This window comes from Eulemur rufifrons, chromosome 20 (genome assembly GCF_041146395.1).
Source record: "Eulemur rufifrons isolate Redbay chromosome 20, OSU_ERuf_1, whole genome shotgun sequence".
Lineage (NCBI taxonomy): Eukaryota > Metazoa > Chordata > Mammalia > Primates > Lemuridae > Eulemur > Eulemur rufifrons.
In genome coordinates this window covers 34,906,050-34,916,779 of record NC_091002.1, presented here as the reverse complement: position 1 = coordinate 34,916,779, position 10,730 = coordinate 34,906,050, and positions in this window count along the sequence as shown.

Here is a 10,730-nt window from a genome sequence, read left to right as displayed (position 1 = left end):
ATTAGGATTATCTGGCTTCCTGATTATCTTTCAAACAGCAGTCTTGGAGATGGGTAGCCTCATTGACACAACCTCATCAAGACAGGTTCGGACAAACCTGCAGACTCCCCACCAACCAGACTGTGGCCCTGTGCTCTCATTTTGGTATCCATTTCTAAGCTTCATTCATTCACTAGAGCATGATAAGATTTCCTCTATACCCCATGTGCTGGCAAAGTATTTCTTGCTTTATGTGCTGCCATATTGGCTCCTTTGAAGATCCCTCTGAAATAGATACTGATAAAAAGTATAGTATTAACAGATTGGTAAATAGAAGCTCATAGCTTTGGCTCAAATTTAGTCGCCTGGTAGGTGGCAGAGCTGGTGTTCCAATGCATATACCATGAGACTCTAAAACCAGTGCTCCTTTTATTTTACTTTAAAATTTCATGACTCTTAGTCTCTCTAGGTGCCACATCACTGTGGATGATCCATGACTCTCTCTACCTCATGATTCTTGGACTGACTTGACTCCACAGATATCCATATACATTCTACCTCAACTTGGGTCTTTTTCTTGTTAATATAATATACTTTCCACCTCTCCAATCTCCCTCTAGCCCCCATCCTGGCTCTTTACTCTTTACTTGCATATATGAGAAATCTTGGTTGTTAGGCCTGTCCCTAATTAGTATGGGCACCTCCAGATGCTCATGTGTAGATCTGAGTGCATATGTTTGTGTCCCCAACTGGCTGTGCAGTTCTTGTGGGTAGAAAGTGCCTTATGTCTTATCTATCACCCCTACCATTTATTATAATATCATGCACATAATTTGCACTCAGTCTATTTTTTTAAAGCCAAGTAATGGAATTAATAAACAAAGGAAGAGGGTAAAGCCCTTTCTAACAAAGTGTGGTGCTAAGGGCTGCTTGGCATGGAGTGTGGCTGGATGCGTGGCCTTCCACTAGTCGTTTTTGCTCGATGGTGATGGAAAAAATGTCTTACTTTCCATGGCTTCAACTTTACCTATAATTCTTATTGGCCTCATTAGCCTTGTGCTGGAGCTGCTGATTTTCCATATTGACCTTTCCAAAATGAAGTTTGTGTGAGACTGCACCTTGGGAAAGTATGAATGTTATAGCTTCTTTCCACATGGAGACGTGAATGATCACTGTAATTATCCTTAGGGCCCTGGCAGAAATTGAGGCTGTGTCTACGTGGAATCAGGCAAGGTGGAAATTTTCACAATTTGATTTGTGTTGTTTCTCTGGGATAACCATCTTGGGACTGAATTACCTGAATTGTTTGCCATTCATCCATTTCTTCATTCTGTCTACAAATATTTATTGAGTTCTTACGACATGGTAGGCACTGTGCCTAAAATGGGATATAGCAGTGAACAGACGGATATATTAACTCTAGTTTCCAGGCACTAATATAGTGAGGATCTGACCTCCTTGGAGGATTTAGTGGCCTACTCACTTCCTTATGCCTGCCTGTGAGCAGAGCAACCTAGGAATCAATTAAGAAGGGAAGATCATCAGTAAAATTCTGTCTTCAGAGCTGCTGTCTATGGGCATGAGGCTCAACACCCCAACAGCAAAGCTTTATTTCCCCCAGATTTTGCCTCTGAAGCACTTCTCACATGGGGATAGTTAATATCCGAAGTATAGCCTTAATGGCTTTAAACAAAGCATGATATTTCTGAGCTGAAAGAATACGGAAGGTACAATTGGTAGATCACAAGTCAGAAATGAAATTTTCTGTGGTCAATCTATATACATTATCTACCCATCCACAGAATAGGGAAATGCAATCTCATCACTGCTTTAATAGCAAGAGTATGAACTCTCTGTGAAATGAGGAAGCACATAACGTACCACAACACAAATCTCCTTCTTCTAGGTCATATGTAGAGCTGTGAACACTCTTCCAAAGGTTTAAGGAATCATGGCCAGATACGTGTGTGTGCTATCTTACATGTAACAGCAACCTGGTCCTGTCATTGTGAATCAATCCCTGTTGAGGGATTGTATCCCGAATGGTATCACAGAGGAAAAACCTGCCCCTGACAAAATGTATTGGACAAAACTAATTTAACAAGATGGCTCCAAAAGTGGACACTGTGTCCTGTTTACTCACAGCACAGAGGACATTGCCAAAAGACAAAGCAATGAAATTTTCCAATCACCCTTGATTTGACCTAGAAGTGAAAGGCAGACATTATTCTGCGGGCATCGGAGTCATTGTGTCTACTCATTTTGCACCAACGACTAATGCATTCGACTTTCTTCCTCAGTAGATATGAGAGGGAGTGCTCATGGCACAGTTCTTTTGTAACACTCAGAAACAATATATTTTCAAACTACTTTCAATTTGTGGAGTCAAAATAGATACAGAGGATTACTGTGTCCTTTATTTTGACCTTGGCCTACACAAAGACAATATAGAAACAGGAGAAAATTGAAAGAAAAATATGAGACAGATTTCTGTCTCTGGAATAAATGAACAAATGGCTTTCCCAATGCTACTGAAAAATGTTATCAAATTTTCTCAAAGGGTTTGAGCTTCCACTTTGAGTAGAAGTTATGAGGTGCCCAAATCCAAAATGATTTCCTCTCTTCCAGGCATAGGAGAGCTGCAGAAACTTGGGATGGTATCAATGTACAATAGTTATTTGTTTCACAAATAGCTATTTTCCTTATCCAGTTCCATGTGTTTGAAGTCACCAGAACGTCACTTTCTGATTTAAAACATAATTGCAAGGTACATATGGAGTTGACGGCAAAATGTAAATTGTTTCTTCACCCTGAAGGCATAAATATGCCAATAAGTTGTCATTCCTCAGGAGCTAAGTTTTCTAATAATTGGTACTTGAGTTCAGTGTTTCTAAACAATACTCTTGTTAATTTATATTTATGTAAAATATCTGTACCATAATGTGTTTTATTGAACCAGTTGAAATCCAATTTTTCTAAGCATGGTTTTCTCTTACATGTTGCTTAATGTCCACTTCTTTTTTTCTAATATTAATGAAATTAATTAACATTAAATGTTTTCAGAGTTATATATAGTCTGCTGTTACTTTTGAAGAATGACTTTCTAGTTGCCAAAAGTCATGGTGCAGACAATGTTTCAGGGCTCAACTAGTTTTTCCAAAAGAAATCTTTAATTAATCATCAATACTGTTGTTGATGATGCTATCATATCCTGATCATGGATTTGCTCTATTTGTAATTTCTTATAGCCACGCGTCATTACAAGCTATTCTGAAATATGAAGGTACCTTCCCACTGGAGGAAAAATGGCTTGGGTGCTTTTGCAAATCATAAATGGTGTCACCTTTACGGTGACTTGGTAGGCATCAAACCCTGGGTGTTTACCATGGGAGACAACAGACAGACTCTCATATCCCGAAGATAGAAAACCAGACAGAAACCAATTTGTCCACGCTAGTTTCCATGCAGGTTTGCAAAAGTAGGAGAGGGCACAGGGAGATCTAGCTAAAAATGTATTCTAGACAGTGTCATCCTCATTATACAAAACATCTTTTTAAATTCGATTCCTCATCCCCTCCGATCAAACATACAGATAAGACCATGTAAATGAATTGCTCTGGTTCGTCACTGGTCATGAATGTGACTTCAAACCTGGAGATGCATGCCACCTGCTACTCAAGTAGTTGAGAGTTTAACATGTCCCTCAACAAATTGCCTAGCTTGGTCATAATTAGGGAAGGATGCAGAATGTTAAAATATTCTTTTTCCTTTGAGAAGAAATTGACACAAATAGTAACAATTCACAGCACATCATCTGTTCTTGACAAGCCTTCATAATAGATCACAAAATGTACATATTTTCCCCCCAAATTTAGAGGATGCAGGATTGGGATGTGTGAGTAAATATGTTAATTCACTTTAAACTGGTTGCCACATTCAAATAACACATGCCATTCTAAAGGAAACTGAGCAATAATTTACCACAGCTCAAATAAAAGATCCTCTTAGAAAAAGGTTATGATAGACCCTCTCTCCTACAACAATCTTTAAAATACTTACCTCAATGACACATGTTAGTTTTCTCCTCTGTGTCAATGGTTTAATTATAAAATGAAATATCCAAGTGAAATTTATATTTCTATCTGAATTAGGTATGGCTTTAGCCAAACATAGTGGTACAAGAAGTAATAGTATTAGTAATAAAATTAAAAATAATAATAACAGCCGTAGTAAAAGCTACCATTTATTGAGTATCTTGTATTATATACCAGGCACCACAATAAGCAGCTTGTGATATTACATAGTGCAACCCACACAAGCACCCTGAGAAGAAAGTAAGTATCATTGTTCCCATTTTAGACATGAGAAAACTGAGGTTCAGTCACACAGTTTACTAGAGAGAAGAAAGAATCTTTGCTCATGTCTTTTAACCACATTTTCTCTGATAAGGCTCAGATGCCCACGTGTACTACAGACTTCATTTCACAAAGAAAATTCAGGAACTCCTTAGGTAGGTATTTGCTATTCGTTTTTATGTGTAATTAAGAAATTATATGCTGCTGATAACCCTGGTAATGTAATGCCTAACCTTTCACATTCTTCCTTGATTGCCATGCAAAGGATATGAAAAGAGATTATTTTAGAATAATTACCGATCAGTAATCATCTCCACACAACACAAATCACATTTGATTCCCCATTAAGACAGACCAGGAGAATGAGAGGTTTTCACTCCAGAATGCTTTTTTACTGCAATCAGGTTAATTCTATGTTTCCATTCCATTGGTCTTCTGAATTTAAACATGGTAATAATATCCCCAACCATGGGTTTTGATCCACTGGTGAAAAAGGGTTTAACTCTTAGCTTTCCAAGTAGAGAACTATTCCATTCAGAAGTGTCACTTTCCAAGAAGGAGTCATTCAGCAAATAGGGGTAGGTATTTTATTACTGCAGGACAGCTGTTTACTTTGATCCATTCTAAAGCTCAGATCTTCACAAGCATAATCTGTCACATAAAATAATTCATACAGAAGAACAAAGTAACAAATGTCAAGCCACCATAATCGATATCATTTTGTAATACCTATCAGCAACCCACCAATGTATGGTGATATATCATTTTTGATTTATAAATGTAGTAGCCCTTTAAGATGATTGATATATCAATGATTCTTCTATGGTCCCACTTGCCAAGATTCCTATCTTTTCCTTTATTTAAGTAATACTACAGTTTTATTCAAGCATCATAATCTGGGAGATCTATGATTTTTTACCTCTAATCAACAGGTTTATCAACACCACCACTATCCAATATTCCCCTCCAAAAACTGACTTCCACTTATCTTTTTTCCATTATGAAGAGAGAGCAGCCATCTTTATGACAGGAGAACACATCTCTCCATCTCTGACATAGACAGAATATCTGCTCCTCAAACCTATGGGCCAATAACTACCTCTTCATGTTCCCCAATGTACCCTTTCTCCACATCTGCAATGGCCCTCCCTTTCCTGTCTTCACAAGAAAAGTGTCACTTGAGGCCGGGCGCGGTGGCTCACGCCTGTAATCCTAGCACTCTGGGAGGCCGAGGCGGGTGGATCGCTCGAGGTCAGGAGTTTGAGACCAGCCTGAGCAAGAGCGAGACTCCGTCTCTACTAAAAAAAATAGAAAGAAATTATCTGGCCAACTAAAAAAAAAAAAAAAAATATATATATATATATATATATATATATAAATTAGCCGGGCATGGTGGCTCATGCCTGTAGTCCCAGCTACTCGGGAGGCTGAGGCAGTAGGATCGCTTAAGCCCAGGAGTTGGAGGTTGCTGTGAGCTAGGCTGATGCCACGGCACTCACTCTAGCCGGGGGGAACAAAGCAAGAGTCTGTCTCGAAAAAAAAGAAAAAGAAAAGTGTCACTTGCATGGATATTGGAGTTTCAGTCAGATTATTACTTTGTCTAGGGGCATTTTAAGTCCTTATTTTTCCTTTTTCATTTTAGCTTGATGGTAACACAAGCAGTTTAGTGGTTACACAAGTGTTTGGTTTATAATTTTCCTTAAATTGTGCAAATACTTTTTCTGTTTGCTTCATCACTTTTATAAAGAATACAGAAAAGCTCTTGCAAAAATTTAAAGACTCTTTGACAACTGACCATTTGTGTGCCCACCACATAAATCAAGAAATAAAATGTTACCAGCACCTCGAAAAACTCCGGTGTGTCCCTTGTCAATGGGAGCTTTCTCCCTCCCCTTAAAGGTAACTGATCCCCTGATTTTTGTGATAATCATTTTCTTTAAGCTTTATCTTTAACTATGCAATAAATGTCCTTGTCCATGTTAAATAATTTTAAACACTCAAATCACATAGTGGAAGTTTTGTAGAAACAGGTTCATATCACAGATGTTTATGGTATATGGATAATACACCAGACATTAAACAAGGAGTTAGGGGCCAGGCATGGTGGCTCACATCTGCAATCCCAGCACTGTGGGAAGCTGACACCAGAGGAATGCTTGAGGCTAGGAGTTTGAGACCAGCCTGAGCAACAATAGTGAGACCCCATCTCTACAAAAAATAAAAAATTTAGCCAGACATGGTGGTACGCACCTGTAGTCCCAGGTACTTGGGAGGCTGATGCAGGAAGATTGCTTGAACCCTGGAGTTGGAGGCTACAATGAGCTGTAATCACACCACTGTACTCCAGTCTAGGCAGCAGAGTGAAACCCACCCTTTTAAAAAAAAATTTAGCCAGGGGTGTAAAAATTAATAAGACATAGTCACACCTCCTAAAACTGATAAGGCAATTTTACTAAAGTTCGTGAAAGCAATGTTTGGTTCATCATAACTGCAATCTAATTCACCCAAGGGGAATTGAAACCAGAGAAAAACAAGACATGGCAAGATTTTCCCTTGCTTTGTCTCAAGTCAACACATGGGCTGGTCACTGTGTAACTAGGAAAAGAGAATGATCAAGTCTTTCCCTAGAAAATGGAGTGGGTGGGCAGGAGAGGAACTGCCTCATGTAAGTAAGAATCTGAGTATATTCTCTCCCTCCAGCACCCTAAATGAGGCATTCCCAGCTCATTTCAAAGGCAAGAGGAAAGATAGATTCATGATACATAAGAAAAGAAAACTTTGGGGGGAAACTTTTTTATTAATATTCTAAGGGCTAAACAGGTATTTCATCCTTTACATTTCATATGTGGAAAATAAAGACAATGGTCTACCCAGAGAATTCACTGGGATGTGTTTGTGGAGCGTTTGGCACAATGCCTGGCACCCAGGAGTTCTCAGCAAGTGCTAGCTCAGCCTTTGTCAGGTGTCAGTTCTATCATGGGGGCCAGTCTTGAATCAAAAAGAGTAAAGTCAAACTAAGGAGGACAACTGATAGGTCAATGGCAGGATGTCGTGCTAAGAAAGGCCAGCACTCGGGCTCCTATAACTTGCTCTATGTTGAAAGGACAATTTATAATATTCAGTTTATGACAAAAAATTATGTACAAACTGAAGAGTGAAAAGTGATGAACAGTAAATTATTATTTCAGTTAAAGACAGGAAAAGTCTTCTGAAGACCCCTCTACCTCTTTCCCTGGAGTCCGGCTCAGACACTTGTCCCAAAATCCAACAGCCCTCGTTACTGTACCACAAATGTGGTACTGTGCTAAACTCATTTTCTTTTCATACTGTGGTACTGAAATGATATTTATGTCCTTTATTATTTCTTTTTTAATGTGTCAAACAAAATTTATTTTTACATTTTCTTTCATTGATATTAAAATTTTAATATAATAGATAAAAATTAAGATTTGTGGTTGGACACAGCTGTGTTCAAATCCTGCATTCATTGCTTACCAAGTATGCGATGTGCACAAATTCCCTATGTTCTGTAAAGGGGCGGCATAATAACAATGCCCACGTCATAGTTATATTGGAAGAATTAAATGTAATAGTGGTGGTTTTTGCTATTATCTCCCTGATTTGATTCTAAGCACATTGCCTCCATAGACATGTGACATTCTTGTTCAGTTATTCTCAGAGCCGAGCAGAGTTTGCTGATCGAACCCACCCAGTGGATCTTTGCTGATTGATTGCTGCGATGGTGCACCGATCCTATTCTCAGCTGCTTTCTGATATGAAACTTCCTAATTTAGAGAGTCAGCTACAAACATGGCATAACAATACACAGATGGGGGCACTGGGCAGGGGACTTAGAGAAAGTGCTTATGTGCTCTGGTGATTACAAAGCAAAACCATGCTGCTTATTACATAAATGTGTCTAGTTGACAAAATGGCCATCCCTGACTTTGACAGAAATGATCGATGAAACTTATCTCCTATAGAAAAAAAATGCCCCAATGAAAGGCAAAGCCTGATCCCAATATTGTTTAGCTGACTGAGTTCTTTGTATCGGTAATGGTTCTGTCAATTAAAGATGTTTTGGCCAAAGCATCTACATAATTCCTCAGCAATGTGATCTGCCATCCCACACAGCAGGAACCTAAATATTCTAGTAAAAGAAGAGGGCACGGCATGAAGGCTGGCCAATTGGATTTCAATGATGACAATGCAATGGAAGAGCAAATAACAATAATAATATAATATTAACTGTAGATTTTGAGTTCTAGAAAACTGTGAATTGTAACAAATAGGATCTACAAGGTAATGTCACTTTGGGGCAGGGCAGAGCTTTGGCTTTCTTTTTTTTTTTTTTTTTTCCCAGAGACAGGGTCTCACTCTGTTGCCCAGGCTGGAGTACAGTGGCATGATCATATCTCACTGCAGCCTCGTACTCCTGGGCTCGAGTGATCCTCCTGTTTCAGACTCCTAAGTAGATGGTACTACAGGTGTGCACCACCATGCCTGGCTAATTTTTTTGTATCAATTTTTTAGAGATGGGGGTCTCTCTACATTAACCAGGCTGATCTCAAACTCGTGGGGTCACTCTCTCCTCCCACTTCAGGCTTTTGAGTAGCTGGGATAACAGGTGTGAGCCACTGTGCCCAGCACTTTGGCTATCGTACAAGTCAAGTCACTATCGTGGAAAGCAATCACAGGTTTAGGGCCTTTAGAGTTTGTGATCCTATCACCTTGGAGTTGCTGTCTAGTAATTTTCATTAGGTAATCCATTGTAAATCTCATCTCATCATCTTTCAGTTCGAATTTGCTGCCCATTGTTAAAATGGAAATTGTTCTTCTTACTGCATGGGAGTACAGGTACATCTATCAAGAAGAATGATGTTCTTTGGTGAATAATTCTAAACTTCCTAGTCCCATATGTTTTCTTATTTCTAAGTGGTTCCCTTGGGAAGTTATGTAAATATTTCAATTTTATTGCCATTGCCCATAAAATATTTAAAACCCCTAGGGACATGCAACTGTTGTAACTGAAATAACATGATCTTTGACTTTGGCATCAGAAGGACATGAGATCAGACCTGCCTCTGCCACATCCTAGCAAAATGGTCTACAAAAATCACAGAGTCTCCTTGAAAAGTACAGAGGATAAGCTTTAGAGAATTCCCTAGAATGATGTTTGGAAAATATGATTATTGGAACATATCAGGTATTCTCTAAATGTTAGTTTTCCCTTGGTCTGGAATTGATTTTGGAGTCAATTTACCAGCCCTGTTGGGAAAATTAGTTTCATTGTATTCCAATCACAAATTTGTTTTTGGGTACAAAATGTAATCACCCACCTCTGGTTCTAAACTTTTTTAATAGACTTGGTTCCTTGTGTCTGTTAGATTTCACAGGGAAATCAAATCCACTCTCAGTAGATGAATACTAATCAAAAACAAAGATATTTATTAAAAAATATGCTGAGCCCAGCGCAGCTTCAGTCATGTAATAGGACCTCAATGAATGCTTATGGAAAGACTAGGTCTTAGCTGAGAATTCCACTCTGAAAGATGAAATTTTCAACAATGTTGAAGGTTGGCAGCTCATTAAAATATGTGTATAGTTCTCCATAAGTAGAATATGCATTTATATGGTAAAGTTCTGGGGTAAAAATTTTTTAAGTCATTTTAGCTTTTAGTCATACTCTGTTTATAAAATTTTCCCCGTAATTCAAGACAGTCTTAAACCCTCACTCTCAAGGAAACCTCCACAACAGAATGAAGAATAAAATATGAGGGTCTAAAAATGCTATCAGGGAAATTACAGGTCCTTCATGGTAAAGGACAAAAGCTATATTATTAATTCAACTCTTGCTATTAAACTAATAATACACATACAACAACTCACCTATATTATATATTTTGGCCTCCGTAACAAAAGATAGGTAACAAAGCATTTGTGTTCTGATTTTACCGAAATGGAAACAGACTTAGTGAAGTCAGAATCCCCATGTTATAAGCCTGGGTGACCTTCTTCTACATTCTCTATTTCCACTTGGCAACTCTCTTACTTCTATTTGATCAAGGAATATTCCCACCAACGGAAGGGGGGACCCACATTGTTTGGTGGTAACATTTTTTTTTGTTGTTGGTTTATTTTCCTTAATGGTAGGTGATGACAGTTATCTCAATATTCAGATCTGGTTTACTGTATAGACACAATGGGGATTCATTTTCATTATGATTTCCAGAGGCCAGAAAAGCTGTTGACTCTTCCCTTGGCTCAGGTTTTCAGTTCAGTAATATCTAAAACCCTTGCCTTACATCTGGTTTCCTAGAAGCAGGAAACAGAGATGTGGCTTTTATGCACGGGCTTTATTGAGGGAGAACCCTCTTAGAGCACGCGGGAAGCAGG